This window comes from Papaver somniferum, chromosome 3, assembly GCF_003573695.1.
Source record: "Papaver somniferum cultivar HN1 chromosome 3, ASM357369v1, whole genome shotgun sequence".
NCBI lineage: Eukaryota > Viridiplantae > Streptophyta > Magnoliopsida > Ranunculales > Papaveraceae > Papaver > Papaver somniferum.
The window spans coordinates 218745262-218762394 of NC_039360.1; the positions used below are offsets into that span (position 1 = coordinate 218745262).

General features: G+C 36.0%; 1 pseudogene; it reads left to right on the plus strand.

The window, feature by feature from the left end:
- The first annotated feature begins 13887 nt into the window (after positions 1-13887).
- LOC113362419 lies at positions 13888-13987 on the plus strand (annotated as a pseudogene).
- The last annotated feature ends 3146 nt before the right edge of the window (positions 13988-17133 follow it).

Below are 17133 nucleotides of genomic sequence, written 5' to 3' on the forward strand. Positions count from 1 at the left end.
ACTGTTTCTTAATTAAATTATTTATTTTCTTTTACGAATGGATGTTTAGTTAGTCTACTAGTGATAATTTTGTGTTTTTGCAGATCCAAATGAGCCAGCAAATAATTTTATGAACACAAAATTGGTTAAAAAGACCAAAATCAACAATTTTTGGGTGAAATGGACAGTTAGATTTTGATACTGTTTAAATGGACAAAAATATAAAAATAGGCAGGATGTAACCAGTTTCATCGTGCCCATTTTCAAATATTTTTTCTTATTTTTAATTTACACAGGATGTATCCAGTTTCATCCTTACTATTTTCTTTTTTGGCCATTTCACCCAAACTATTTTTTACTCGTCCATTTGAACCGTGATTTAAAAATATTTGGACAAATGACCCATTTTCCATTTTATGAACTTACTCAAAGCGATTGGGCCAATTGTTGGCGTCATCGGTGCCATCGGGTCCATAATATCGATGTACAAATGTATGTTTCAGCGCTTTAAAACCGGAAAATGGGTCATTTGTCCAAATATTTTTAAAACATGCTTCAAATGGACGAGTAAAAATTAGTATGGTTGAAATTGACAAAATTTTTTTAGCAAGAATGAAACTGGATCATCCTTACTTAAACTTAAAAATAGCTAGGATGAAACTGGATGCATCCTGTGTAAATTAAAAAAATAAGAAAAAGTATTTGAAAATTGGAAGGATGAAACTGTTTACATCCTGGCTACTTTTACATTTTTGTCCATTTAAACAGTATAAAAAAAGTGTCTTTTTCACCCAGGAATTATTGGTTTTGGTCTTTTTAACCAATTTTGTGCTTTAAAACCGACTACTAGTACATTTTTTAACAATAAAATCTGTTGGGAAGATTTAAATCATGAAAAATACTAATCTCATTAGATTTTAGGTTTCATAAAAATACTAACAATTTTTATAAATAAACCTTTTATTTTATTTTATTTTATTATGAACAAGTTTTAATTTTGAAATATGTATAATTTGATGTTTATATTTATTACACAGGTATCGTAAAATGCTTGTCCATGTCATAGTTTGAGAGGTACGTCATTTCTACATTTTACTATTTTGTATTCATAAGGATATGATTTGAAAAACTATTTAAAAGCATCTCTCTCACCTTGTTTCCTTAAGAATCGTGAAAATTTGAAATATCTTAATTTTTATGAATCAGAGAAAGTATCTATCTGGTGGCTGTATTTTAATTTTTATGAATCAGAGGGAGTACCTATTTGGACAGGCTGCTGCATCAACCCGACGCCCGGCAATCCTAATTGAATTTGTGAGAAGGGAGTAGGAAAAAGTTTGTGGTTACATAATTATCATTTTATTCTACTCTTCGGATCGGAATATATATGTTGCGTTATGATTGTACATAGTTGTCTCATGTTCTGTTGGTTGTTATTAAACTCGCCTAGCATCCACGCGAGCAGCCTTTAAAATAAAGACTTTTTATGTATGTTTCGTGCACTTGGTATACATGACTATACATAAGAGGTATTTTCACTTAGATGGTAGATTTTGACAAGTCTTAGTGTTTGGGTTCTAAATTTGTCCAATTCAATATTTGGGTTGTTGATCCATTAGTCAATTAGAATTCTTTTCTTTTTTTTTTTCTTCTTGGACAATCAACATATTTCAATTCATTCAAATCAAAATCGTGATTACATATTTGCTTACAAGAATAACAAACATCAAAATATAAAATAACCAAACCCTAATACAAATAAGAACATCAATTACCAGTAGATCGCGAAGAGAAAGAGCAATAAACAACAAAGATATTCAAAATAATTTATGTATAAGGGAGAGATGATAATAAATCCGGAATTAAGATCTGACAATTTAATCCGATTGTATTCTTCTTCTTCAATAAGAGATGCTCCTAATACAAAGGAGTACTTTGCCCATAACTTTGTCGATCCACACGAACACGGTTGCCGATACAAAGCAATGTCGTGATGAATCATTAATGTTTTTGAATCAAGAATAGCAAGCCACGAACCGGCCATTAAAACTTGAAGAACTCCTCCCACAACGACGAAGAAAAATCGTCCCAAAACGACGAAGAAATATGTCAACAGACACCAAAAACTATTCAATTACCAATAATCAAAAACTTTAAAAGAAAACAAATTCTTGCTCAGATCTGGTCCAAAAGGACCAAATCTGAGCAAAACGGCTCTAGGGTTTTTTTTTTTTTTTTTTATTTTGAGAAAGGGAAGAGGAAGAGGAAGAGAGAAGGGAGAGATAGTCAACTAGAATTCTAATGGGGGGAATTAATTCTTGTAAACAAAAAAAAGATATTTCTGATACTGCTTAAAAAATGATAACTTTATTGTGCGTGGGTAATTTTCACTTTCGGAACAAATAATTTTTTTTGGACTAAATTAAAATATATAAACTTTTTTTTTGAAGCAATTAGATTATGTCATTAGATTACGTCAACAGGACAAAACAAACACTTATTCTACTACCAAACTGTATGATAACTTCTTCTTTTCTATCTATTGAATCCGTCATCTAATTTAATTTGAACAATCAAGAAAGTTTCACGCGTAAGAGCATATCCAATATAAAGAGAACATAATTATCGGCAACGACGGTAATTCTTTTTTCATTTTATCTTTCTGGATCATAATCATCGACAATGGCAGCATACTAAACATCAATTGTTTCTCAAATGCCCTAATTTAAAAAATTCAGATTTATCAAACAAAGAGAAGTGAGGTTTGAAGAGTATGCACAAATTCGTAAGTTATCTAACCTTAGTTGTCTTTTTGATTACATTTGATCTGAAATTGGTTTCATCTTACTTAAATACTTGATTCATTTAGATTTGTTCGATTCCGGTTTCTTTCATGGTTCATAACCCTAATTTCTGCTTTTGATTAAACCCTAATTAGTTTTTTGACGCACATGCATACATATTGCTTGGTTTTGTTTCCATATAGCTAGATGTAACTGATTGATTTGTTTGTGAGATGTAGTTGAGTGATTTTGTCACTGAATTTATATGATTTGAATGTTGAATTTCTTAATTGAAATGTTGAATTTCTTGTGATTGATGTGGACGAAACCATTTTCATCATGTTTCAAATTAGGTTGAAGTTGGATTCACCCATGTTTTAACTAAGATGAAACCATTTTCATCCTGTTTTATATGGGGTTGCATTTGGTTTCGCCCATGTTTAAATCAAAATGAAATCAGTTTTATCATGTTTTGAATTTCGTTTCACCCATGCCTAAATTAAGATGAAACAAGTTTCATCCTGTTTTAATCTGGGTTGAATTTCGTTTTACCCTTGTCTAAACCATGATGAAACCAATTTCATCATGTTTCAATTGAATTTGGTTTCACCCATATGTAAACTAAACCAAAACCAGTTTTATCTCTATTACTCTGGGTGGCATTTGGTTTCTCCCATGTTTAAACAAAAATGAAATCAGTTTCATCGTGTTTACATTTGGTTGAATTTGGTTTCCCCCATGTTTAATCAAGAATGAAACCAGTTTCATCCTTTTTTACTTTGGTTGAATTTGGTTTCACCCATGTTTAAACTAAGATGAGATCAATTTCATCTGATGGGTGGTCACTGTTGATGCAATAATAGGTTTGTAATTGCTATTGCTTCCAGAGATGGCTGTGTAGAGCAGTGGAAGAGAGTATGAAGCTCATGGTGGTTGTTGGTTGGCTGAGTAGATGAATCTGGTGCTGTTACCATGAACTTGAAGTTGTACTGTAGGTTTTACTGAGATAGTGAATATGTTGCAGGTTGACATTGCAGCTGAACTAGTGGTGCTGGTGAAACATGCACGAGATGGTGAAATTTTGAAGTGGGACTATTTTCCTATCTTTTAACGTTAAGCCTTGAATGATTTTATCTTTCAATTAAATTGCTTCCTATTTTAGATCCATAAGAAGTACAAATAAAATTCCTCAAAAGTTATCTCTATTATATGTCGATATGAAAATATTGGTAAAAGATAGAATGAACTTTTGACAACAAAAGTTAATCCTATTGTGTCATTATGCATATATTGGTTAAAAATAAGATGAATTGTTGTTTACAAAGATTAACTCTATTGTATGTCATTGTGCAAATAGTGATGAAAAATAGAATGAATCTTTGTTTATTCCGCGGTATTGGTCTTTCCCTCATCCACATATTGTGTATTTACTGTGTTGTTCCGCAAGTTTTCTTATGCCGAGCATGGTCAATTGAATTGATCATTTTCCTTGTGGTTAATTCAATTGAGTTTATTGGATACAAATTCATGTTCTCATGTGATTTGATTATGTCCAAAAAAATCCTTCTTTTCTTGTAAAAGTAAGGTCGCTCTTGTTGTTCTTTCGGGAATGAAATTTTATGGGGGAGAGTTTTTTTTGAACTTGTGCTTAATTGCCCAATATTTGTGGGGAGTGCGGCTGTGGAATATTTTTAGGAGTTTTTTTGTATCTTTATAAACTCCTTGATGAATGTATTTAGCTGTGGAATAATCAGTGTGAGATTGCATCTAAACAAGTTGGTATGTTGTTCTCTTTTGGTCATGAAGTATCTCTATGGAAATTTCATTACGATCCCACTAGTTTTCGTACCTTTGTCAATTTATATTGACAAAAAGGGGGAGAATTAATGTGTAGTTCATACTACGAATACATATGGTTTACAGATCATTATGTAAGGAGGAGTGGTTTTCATATGAGATGAAGTATTGACTAAGGGGGAGTGATACATATCACCACAGTATTATTGTCAACGTTGTGGTACAATTGAACTTTGATGTTGTATAATGATACTTTGACATTGTATAACAATGATTGAGAGCAGCTGTTTTCTCATTATTATCGCTACAGATCTTCAACAACTATGATGCTGAATTGAACATCTATGTAATCATGGGAGTACTTGGAAGTGGCGAAGATTTCGATTAATGTTGAAGAACCAAGGAGATCAAACATTTGGATGAGAAGCTACAAAGTCTTATTTATTTTGTAATCCATATGTATTGATAGTTTTGTCACTAAAATTGACAAAGGGGGAGATTGTTTTAGCACTGTTCGGTCGAACACTCAAGCGTTGCTATCTCAAGCTTGTTTGTCAATGTTAGTGATCAAAACTATAAATCTTGATTTCTAGTCTATTTATAGTGATGTCTCGGACTAGGATAGATTGTGTAGTTGAGCATTAGACTTCACGGCGTTCATCATTGAAGATGAAGAACTATTAAGGAGAGCTTGTGGAACTTCATCAACAAAAAGTATTGACACATAAACCGTAGTGCTATATAGTTTTCTATTATGCACATTTGATTTTTCGAGTTGAATTTAACTCGCTTACATATTTCTCGAAATAATGTTGGTAAGATTTCGCTTCAACCAAGTTCATATTATATTATTGACGAAAGTCAAAAGATGATCATGTGAAAATTACCGAGTAACATCTTACATGGTTTGTGTGATACAATCATTTGGTGTAGACTTGGAATATTTCGTTATGATTATTTCAATAACTTGAAAATTGCTTTGATGCTAATAGTGTGTGAAAACGACTATTGTCATCCTCTAAGAAAGTTTCAATGATCGAAATAGAGTATAAAACAATTGGATTTGCACATAGTATGCGTACTTCCATATATGTAATCCATGTCCGGAAACCATAGTATGCATACCCGTATGCGTACCTGTTGGTTTGAGAAATCTGGGAACCTAAGTATGCGTACTGGCATGAGGTTCATGTCCGAGATTTTATGCTGGGATTGGAAGTATACCTACCCGTTTGCGTACTGTCAAAACCCAAACTCAGTCCGAGTATTTCAAGTATGCGTACCCGTATGCATACTTGAAGGTTAATGTTCTAAAATCGGTTGTGTACATGAACTAATACATTTATATAATAAGGAATGCAATCTTTTCAAACCGTGACTATAATGTTCATGATTGATTCAAGTGATCAAACCGATTTTGCTTCAATTGGGTTCTTGTATACTTCTATGAGAATATAGCAATTGAATAACTCTAGAACTAGTTTCATTTGAAGTCATTTGAACTATTTGTGGTTAAGATGAATAAGGTTGATATGAAAGTGTTCATATAGCTAACTTTGGTTAACTACTGTTGAGCCAACCTAGTGTACATGTTTATGTACGGTTACTCAAACCTAAATGAAGGTACATTTCATTTGTGTATAACAAGCTAAGTTCGATCTAACGTTTTAAAGATATTAGCTTGAGTTGAATCAGTTTTTCATCTAACAGTGAATATTGAATTCTTGGTTACCAAGGTAACTTAGATTGCAAACCCTGATTTGAAAACTATATAAAGGAGAACTCTAGCAACTGATGTGATTTGTAGATAGTGGTAAAAGTGGTTCGATTCTCAGACTTGTGAAGGATATTAATTAGAATTAAATTCTAATATAAAAATGGAAAGCTCACTAAAAAATTATAGCAAACTCAATCAAAGATGATATCAATATTAAAAGAAACACTGAGGCTAAGATTTCACTATTTTCCAAGTTCAAAGTGATTAAACCAATACTTATATTTATGCAATTTTCTCGTTTAATTTGATTCTAAAATATTGCAACAAGTAGATTTTCAAAAGTAATAATTGTAAATACCAAGTATGAAGCATCAAAAGTCTTAAAACTAAGCACACTCCATCAAAATAGATCACAATCACTCAAATAAAAATCATATTCAATAATAGTTCAAGGCAAATAATTATATAATTATTGCAAATAAAAAGATAAGATAGAATATACCACTTTTTGTTGGAAAAATAGCTTCCTCTATCGCCTCAGCAATGGGGTTTAGCTCCTCATATCAAAAACAGGTTCAAAATAATAAATCAAGGCTCAAAAGGTGGTTTTATTGAAGAGAATATATAAAACAGCAGATCTGCAACGGTGTATAGATGTTACAGAAGTCACTGTTACAGTTGGTGTTGCAATACTGAAGATATACGTTACTAATCAACTGTTACAAGATCAGAAATTTAAGACCCTAGAATACGAATATCCTGCACAGCTTAATGTTCTTTAGCTGTTAAACAACGACACTGTTCTGCGACTGTTTCTCGTGCGTTAATGTTCTTCGCGTTCTTCCTCTTCAGCAGCAGCAGCAGCAATAGAAACAGAGTTTGATAAAACTCTGATTTCTTCTTCTCTGGCTCTCCTCAGGTCCCCAAACTCTCGACACCCCTTCTATATGACCCAAACAATCTATCTATATCAAAAATACGGATTAAATCTCTCCCAAATCTTCCAAAATCTCTTTCCTTCTCTTCACGGCCAAGTTGCAGCAATTTCTTGTTTTAGAATTTCTACGCGTTTATGAGCTTTCCTTTTTATTCTAAACTCTTCCTTAGATAGATACAAATCTTTGGGAAGGTTTACAACACTTTAATCTCTCTAAAATTTCCTAAAACAGGTCACACACGTAACTTTCCATATTTTCTGTTGTGATAAAAATCCGTCGATTGAGCCCAGTCTAATCAATTTCAAGACCCATATCAGATTCCTAGACCCATAAGGAGTCTATCCTATGAAAATCAGAGGTTTAATCGTCCTCAAAATCCTCCAAATCAGGAACCCTAAAATCTATTCTTCACTGCACCTACTTTCCCGCCAAAACTTGTTTTTTGAAATGTTGAAGATGGTTTCCCCTTATCCAGGGTAGGGGTGCGATTAGCAGCTGCCTGGAAATGGGATGCCCCTTAGTAATTAGGTTACCCCTTATCCAAAGTGAGAGTCCGAATAGCGAATGTCCTCCGGGTGCTTTCCGACAACTTTTCGAGCCAATTTTTTCCAAAAATGTTTATTGGCCAAAAATACCTACAAATAAATAAAACACCATAATAAGTACAAAAATGAGCCCTAACAATATATAGAATCGAGACAAATCAGACATAAAAATGTGTCTATCAAATACCCCCAAACCTATTATTTGCTAGTCCTTGAGCAAAAATAAAATAAAAATAAAATCCTAACTCACTGTCGCAGGCATCATCGATTGCATTTAGAGTATGCAATAAGCCTTTAAACCCCTAGGTGTCCCTAGTGGCGGAGTGTTGTCTCCGGAGGGCTTACCAGAGGTATACCCACAAAACCTTTATACTCCAGACCCTAGCTATCTACACAGAACCTTGGAAGGCACTAAAGAATCTTCTTGGTTGGCATACTTATTGACTACAGGAGGAAGTACCTTGATGCGAAATTCCAATTGTTGTACACGAATTTGCACTCAAGCATACTAAAATTCATATATAAGTGACACAGCTCTACTCAGATAGTTGCACTATGGACATCAATATCCGGAGTCGAAACTAATCACATGGATAGATCAAGAAGATGGGCATAGAGAAAAAATAGATGGTTTTGATGTTTACTAGGTGAACGGTGTTTCTCATATCTGTCTGAAGGCCTCCGCCAAAATGAACCTATCCTAATGGACTGAGATACCGGTCTGATTAATATCAACACACTGGCATATACAAGGGTCCCAGTGGTCGACTTTATTGAATTTATTCCAGTTGGTCTGATGGTATGATCTCTTTTTTTTTTTGTATCTCAATCACTCTAATTCACCCTAGCATTGGTAACAACTTGAATCGTGAGCCCCATCTAATCACTTAGAGAAACATAGTTTAAAAACAAAACAAAATAAAAACAGAAGTGAAAAGGACTCAACGAGATATGGTGAAACTATCATGTTATTTCTAACACCTGAGCTCTGTGCTTTTATGAATAGACTCTTTAGATGTTGCCATCTAGTCAGATTGGTTCCTCAACTCCTACAACCAAAATGCTTCCATCCACTTAGATTGGTTAGTGCCATCCTTAATAGGGATAAATTTCTAGGCTCTGGAGTTTATTTATTGCAACGAAAAGGTAACAAAAAGTTCTACCCCACCCCAAACTTAAATCTAACATTGTCCTCAATGTTTCTAATCAAAGAACAGTACCAAAAATATAAGTAACATGAGGAAATAGTAAAGAGAGAAGTCGGAAAGATAGTACCTGGGTGAAGTGTAACCAAAAACCTACAAAAATATTATACAACATACAAAATCGCCTCGATGGTCAATCAAGGTAAACAGGGTCCTCCAGAGGGACCTCCTCAACATCACCTGTAGGAAAAGGCTCTAAAAAGGGCTTCAATCGCTGACCGTTAACCTTCGAAGAACTACTACCATCTGGTGTCTCAATCTCAACAGCGCCATGAGGAAAAACAGTACGGACCACAAAAGGACCGGTCCACCGAGAGCGCAACTTCCCGGGGAATAGATGCAAACGAGTGTCATACAGAAGAACTTTTTGACCTGGAGAAAATGACTTTCGTAAAATATTCCTATCATGCACAAGTTTTTTGTTCTTATACTCCTTAGCACTATCGTATGCATCTCTACGAATCTCGTCCAACTCATTGAGCTGGAGCTTTCTTTGAGCTCCTGCCTTGTCAAGTGAAAAGTTTAAGTTCTTAATAGCCCAATAGGCTCGATGCTCTAACTCAACAGGCAGGTGACATGCCTTCCAAACACTAAACGATAAGGTGACATTCCAATGGGTGTCTTAAACGCAGTACGGTAAGCCCATAAGGCATCAGTAAGCCTCGACGACCAGTCTTTCCTATTTGGATTAACTGTTTTCTCTAGAATACGTTTAATTTCCCTATTGGAAACCTCTACCTGACCACTAGTCTGAGGGTGATATGGGGTTGCTACTTTATGGGTAATACCGTATTGTTTCATTAAAAGAGCAAACGGTCTATTACAAAAGTGTGAACCTCCATCACTAATTATAGCTCGCGGCGTACCAAAACGTGTAAGTATATTCTCTTTCAAAAACTGGACTACGACCCTGTGGTCATTCGTTTTACACGGAACCCCTCAACCCACTTAGACACATAGTCTACAGCGACAAGTATGTAAAGATAACCAAACGAAATAGGAAATGGACCCATAAAATCAATGCCCCACACATCAAAGACCTCAATCACTAAAATAGGGTTCAAAGGCATCATATTTCTACGGGAAATGGTTCCTAACTTCTGGCAACGCTCACAAGAAACACAATGACTATGGGAATCTTTAAACAACGAAGGCCAGTAAAATCCACACTGCAAAATCTTAGCAGCAGTCTTCTTAGCACTAAAATGACCCCCACATGCATGTTCATGACAAAAGGAGATAATACTAGACTGGTCACTCTCAGATACACATCTCCTAATAATCTGGTCCGGACAATACTTAAACAGATAAGGATCGTCCCAAAAGAAATGCTTAACCTCGGCTAAAAACCTAGAACGATCTTGCTTACCCCAATGTTGAGGGGTTCGACCAGTAACAAGATAATTCACTATATTTGCATACCAAGGTGATTGGGAAACAGAGAACAATTGTTCATCAGGAAAGCTATCCCTTATAGGAAGGGAATCACTAGGGGAACTAACAACTAGCCTAGACAAGTGGTCTGCTACTACATTTTCTGCACCCTTTTGTCTCTAATGTCTGGGGAAAATTCCTGTAACAATAGGATCCATCTAATCAATCTAGGTTTGGTATCCTTCTTAGATAAAAGGTATTTCAAAGCAGCATGATCTGTATAGATTATGATCTTAGAACCTAATAGGTAGGACCTAAACTTATCCAAGGCAAACACGATGGCTAAAAGTTCCTTCTCGGTAGTTGTGTAGTTCATTTGGGCATCATTCAGAGTTTTGCTAGCATAATAAATCACATGAAGTAATTTGTTTTCTCGTTGTCCTAAAACGACGCCTATAGCATAATCTGAAGAATCACACATAATCTCAAAGGGTAGGTTCCAGTTAGGTGCCTGGACTATCGGGCAGTAGGCAGTAGTAGTAGTAAGTAGTAAAGTTTAAGCTTCTCAAAAGCCTCTAAACAAGCATCATCAAAGAAAACTTAACATCTTTTGCAAGCAAATTGCAAAGAGGTCTAGAAATCAAGCTAAAATCCTTAATGAATCGACGGTAAAAACCTGCATGCCCTAGGAATGACCTAATATCTTTTACGGTTTTTGGGACCTGTAAAGTCTTAATAAGGTCAACTTTGGCTTTGTCTACCTCTATACCCTTTGAAGAGACGATGTGCCCTAACACAATTCCTGATTTAACCATGAAATGGCATTTTTCCCAATTAAGCACTAAATTTTTTTCCTTACACCTAGTCAACACTAATGTCAAATGATGCAAGCACTCATCGAAAGATGAACCAAACACTGAAAAATCATCCATAAAGACCTCTAAGAACCGTTCTACCATATCAGAAAATATGCTCATCATACAACGCTGAAAAGTTGCAGGGGCATTACATAGCCCGAAAGGATGCGTCCTATACGCAAGGTACCCAAAGGGACAGGTAAAAGTGGTTTTCTCTTGGTCTTCTGGGGCAATAACGATCTGATTATAACCGGAGTAGCCATCTAAGAAGCAATAGTGACTATGTCCAGCTAATCGCTCTAGCATTTGGTCGATAAAAGGAAGGGGAAAGTGATCCTTCCTTGTGACCTTGTTCAATTTCCTATAGTCAATACACACACGCCATCCCGTGGTCACTCGGGTTGGGATTAATTCATTATTATCATTCTGGACTACAGTGATACCTGATTTCTTGGGGACAACCTGAACAGGGCTGACCCACTTACTGTCTGAAATTGGGTAAATAATACCCGCATCAAACTTAAGCATCTTTTCGAACTACCTCTTTCATGTTAGGGTTCAGTCGACGTTGCATCTCCCTAGAAGGTTTGGAGTCTTCCTCTAAATGAATCTGATGCATACACATAGTAGGACTTATACCCTTAATGTCTGCTATAGTCCACCCTAAAGCTTCCTTATTGTCTTGAAGTACATTTACTAGCCTACTTTCCTGATCACTATCCAAATCGGAAGCTACAATCACAGGTAAAGTCTCAGATGGGCCTAAAAACACAGTATCGGGTAGTGGTTTAAGGTCCAACTTTGGGTGCTCTTCTAAAGAAGGAATTAGGGTAGTCTCAGAAACTGGTAACGGTTCGAACCTAGCTTTCCATCTATCAATGTCTAACACAGGGGTAGAATCTAATAGAGCATTCAATAGTGCTATCGTCGTCAAAATCTAAACCAAAATGGGATAGACAACTTTCTAATGGGTCTTCAGACAAGATGTTTGGTAATGAGTCCTGCACTAAGGCTTTTATCATGTTCACCTCCTCAACACATGTGTCATCTAGATCATGAGGTTGCTTAATGACATTAAAAATGTTCATCTCCATAGTCATATTACCAAAAGATAAACTCATCACACCATTTCGACAGTTAATGATCGCATTAGACGTAGCTAAAAATGGGCGACCTAAAATCACAGGTATCTGGTTCTCTGGGTCAGGGACAGGTTGGGTATCTAGGACCACGAAATCCACTGGATAAATAAACTTGTCGACCTCAATAAGAACATCCTCGATAACACCTCGAGGGATTTTAACAGACCTATCAGCTAACTGCAGTGTCATCTGAGTAGGTTTCATTTCACCAAGTCCTAGCTGTAAGTATACATGGAATGGCAGTAAGTTCACACTGGCTCCTAAGTCAAGTAAAGCTTTTTCTACCCGGAAGTTACCTATTGTGCAAGCAATGGTAGGAGAACCTGGGTCTTTGTACTTTGGAGTTGTGGTGTTCTGAATGATTGAACTTACGTGACTAGCTAAAAAGGCTTTCTTATGGACGCTAAGTTTTCGCTTTCGCGTACACATATCCTTAAGGAACTTGGCATAAGCAGGAATTTGCCTAATTGCATCTAATAAGGGAAGGTTTATGGTAACTTGCTTAAAAACCTCCACTATGTCATTAAAGTTCGATTCCTTCTTTGTTGGTACTAATAGCTGAGGAAATGGGGCTCTAGGCCTAAAATCAGACCTTTCAGGAACCGAATTCACATCATCAGAAACTTTATCAGTCTCTTCAGCTACTGGTCCTGAGAGGTGAGATCCTGAGGGGTGAACTACAGTATGTTCACTATCGGGCATGGTTACCTTATTGTCTACAACTCTACCACTTCTAAGGGTTCTAAAACATTCAATTGATTCGATGGTTTTGCACCTAATTCATGAACTCCTCTAGGGTTGGGTTGTGTTTGACTAGGAAACTTACCTTTTTCTCTCAAAGAATCACTTATCAGACCAACCTGGGTTTTTAACTCGGAAATAGCCTGACTATTTTCTTGTCCTATCCTGTTACTAGCTTGTAGACTCTGTTCTACGGATAACTGAATTTTGCAGTTTGCTGAGTTAACAAGGCGAGAGATTCCTCTAAACTTAGGATTTTCTTATCTGACTGATTCTGAAACTGAGCTAGTCCTGAAGGATTCTTAGTATAGCCAAAACCTGGGGGAGCATTAGAATTACTAAACTGACCTTGACTTTGGCCCTTAGACCACGAAAGGTTCGGATGGTTTCTCCAACCAGGATTATAGGTTTCTGAATATGGGTCAATCTTTTGACGGTTATCAAATCTAGTGTTATTATAAAGAGCATTGGCCTGCTCTTCAATATTCTGGCCTTCCCAAAAAGTCTCCACTCTACCACTAGTCTGGCCCACTTCTAAGGCTTCTAACCTTTTTGCTATAGCAGCAATTTTGGCATCTGATTCATAGCCTCCTTCTACCCTATTAACGTTTCCTCTACTTAAAAGAATTTTTTTCCTGGGGTGCCCTACTATTTTTCCATTGCTGGGTTTTTTCGGCGATTTCATTAAAAAATTCCATCGCTGCATCAACAAATGGTTTTGAAATCCACCAGTGTATAGAGACTCAACCATGGTCGTTGTGGAATAATCTAAACCCTCATAAAGGATCTGAACTAGCCTAACCTTTTCTAAACCATGATGAGGACACTGGGATAATAAATCATTGAACCTTTCCAAATACCTATATAAAGATTCTCCCTCTTGTTGTGAAAATGTGCATATTTGCGTCCTAATAGACGATGTTTTGTGCCTAGGGAAAAACTTATTGAAAAAGGCAGATGTAAGTTGTTCATATGTCTCAATTGACTCGGAGTTCAAACTATACAGCCACGACTTGGCCTTATCTTTCAGGGAAAATGGGAATAACCTAAGTTTCAAAGCATCATCATCTAAGCCTCTAATTCTTAGAGTACTACAAATTTCCTCAAAATCCCTAACATGGTAATAAGGGTTTTCATTTTCTTTCCCTAAAAAGATTGGGAGCATCTGTAAGGTCCCAGGTTTTAGTTCATAGGGTGCCTCCGTTTCAGCTAGCTTAATACACGAAGGACGAGTAGTCCTAGTTGGATTCAAAAAATCTTTCAAAGTTGCCATTTCTGATGACGTTCAAAAACAGACTCTTCAAAAGTCGGACTTTCTAGATTAAGGTAATCGAGACGCTTCGAACTACTAGGTTTCTCTTTAACAAATCTACCCAGTGCGTCTCTTTTACGTTCAGGCATACAATAGAATTTTCTAAATTGGAAGGGTAAGCAAACACAGATCAAGGCCGACTCAACCAAATCAAACCTATTGGTTTCTAGCAAACAAAAAGCATGATGGCTCCACTTAGATTGTTTCTAGACCAGCTTCTAATCCTTCGAACAGGATTTCGTTACAATTTAAGCAAACCCCTCTGGAATCAATCCTAGTTAACGTAAGTTGAATAGAGGCGAGGGAAGCTCGGTGGAGCTTTGATACCCAAGGCCTCACCGGTATTACAAGGCGGCGCAATCACACATTCAACTTACAGAAACCGTCAAGAACTTCGAAGTATGCTTAAAAGAGTAACCAATATTTTTCGAATGACTTTCCTGTTAAGCTCGTTACCCTATCGGTCTCGTTCTAGTCAAAATTTTAGGCTTAGGTTCGCGTAGGTTACGTATTCCTAAAGCGGGCAAGAAGAGAACGGTGATGAAATCCGAACCCTTATCTTGTATGGTCAGGCCTTGCCCTTTACTAGAAAAATAAATATCCGTATTCAGTCCTCAACATATATGCATACGAAAGAGTCCAGTAATTCGCTGACAGGGGATTCGCGAGTGTTTAGAATCTTACCTCCCGTTCCAGACGGGGGAGAATCGGTTGTAGTCGACTCGGGCCACTGACTCCGATGTCTAGTGTACGAACCCAAGGTGCAGAGACAATATCGTAATTGTCCTCCTTCTCTGCAAACAATTTATATTTAAAGTACCATTCCGTAGGGTAATAAAAAAAATAATGTCCCAAAGTCCAAAGTCCAAAAACAATAAAAAAAAAATTACAAAAATAATAAACCCTAATACAGTTTTTTTTTTTTTTTTAAAAAAAAAGAAAATGAACAAACCCTAAACTAAAATTGTCTAAAATAAAATTGCCTTCTTTTCTGTTCTTTTTGCTTTAATCTTTAGCTCCAAGCCTTTATGAAATCACCAAACTCTTTGGATCAATTTTCTTTATGATACAGAACCTGTAGACACAAGATAAATACCCAAAAATATAAAAAGGACAAAAATAAAAAAATAAATAAAAAAATCTAAAACCCTAAAACAAGTCCGCGTCGGCGGCGCCAAAAATTGATGTGATTTGTAGATAGTGGTAAAAGTGGTTCGATTCTGAGACTTGTGAAGGATATTAATTAGACTTAAATTCTAATATAAAAATGGAAAGCTCACTAAAAATTATAGCAAACTCAATCAAAGATGATATCAATATTAAAAGAAAAACTGAGGCTAAGATTTCACTATTTTCCAAGTTCAAAGTGATTAAACCAATACTTATATTTATGCAATTTTCTCGTTTAATTTGATTCTAAAATATTGCAACAAGTAGATTTTCAAAAGTAATAATTGTAAATACCAAGTCTGAAGCATCAAAAGTCTTAAAACTAAGCATACTCCATCAAAATAGATCACAATCACTCAAATAAAAATCATATTCAATAATAGTTCAAGGAAAATAAAAAGATAAGATAGAATATACCACTTTTTGTTGGAAAAATAGCTTCCTCTATCGCCTCAGCAATGGGGTTTAGCTCCTCATATCAAAAACAGGTTCAAAATAATAAATCAAGGCTCAAAAGGTGGTTTTATTGAAGAGAATATATAAAACAGCAAATCTGCAACGGTGTATAGATGTTACAGAAGTCACCGTTATAGTTGGTGTTGCAATTCTGAAGATATACGTTACTAATCAACTGTTACAGGATCAGAAATTTAAGACCCTAGAATACGACTGTCCTGCACAGCTTAATGTTCTTCAACTATTAAACAACGACACTATTCTGCGACTGTTTCTCGTGGGTCAATGTTCTTCGCGTTCTTCCTCTTCAGCAGCAGCAGCAGCAGAAACAGAGTTTGATAAACTCTGATTTCTTCTTCTCTGGCTCTCCTCAGGTCCCCAAACTCTCGACACCCCTTCTATATGACCCAAACAATCTAATTATATCAAAAATACTGATTAAATCTCTCCCAAATCTTCCAAAATCTCTTTCCTTCTCTTCACGGCCAAGTTGCGGCAATTTCTTGTTTTAGAATTTCTACGCGTTTCCGAGCTTTCCTTTTTATTCTAAACTCTTCCTTAGATAGATACAAATATTTGGGAAGGTTTACAGCACTTTAATCTCTCTAAAATTCCCTAAAACAGGTCACACACGTAACTTTCCATATTTTCTGTTGTGATAAAAATCCGTCGATTGAGCCCAGTCTAATCGATTTCAACACCCATATCAGATTCCTAGACCCATAAGGAGTCTATCCTATGAAAATCAGAGGTTTAATCGACCTCAAACTCCTCCAAATCAGGAACCCTAAAATCTGTTCTTCACTGCACCTATTTTCCCGCCAAAACTTGGTTTTTGAAATGTTGAAGATGGTTGCCCATTATCCAGGGTAGGGGTGCGATTAGCAGCTGCCTGGTAATGGGATGCCCCTTAGTAATTAGGTTACCCCTTATCCAAAGTGAGAGTTCAAATAGCAAATGTCCTCCGGGTGCTTTCCGACAACTTTTCGAGCCAATTTTTTTCAAAAATGTTTATTGGCCAAAAATACCTACAAATAAATAAAACACCATAATAAGTACAAAAATGAGCCCTAACAATATATAGAATCGAGACAAATCGGACACAAAAATGTGTCTA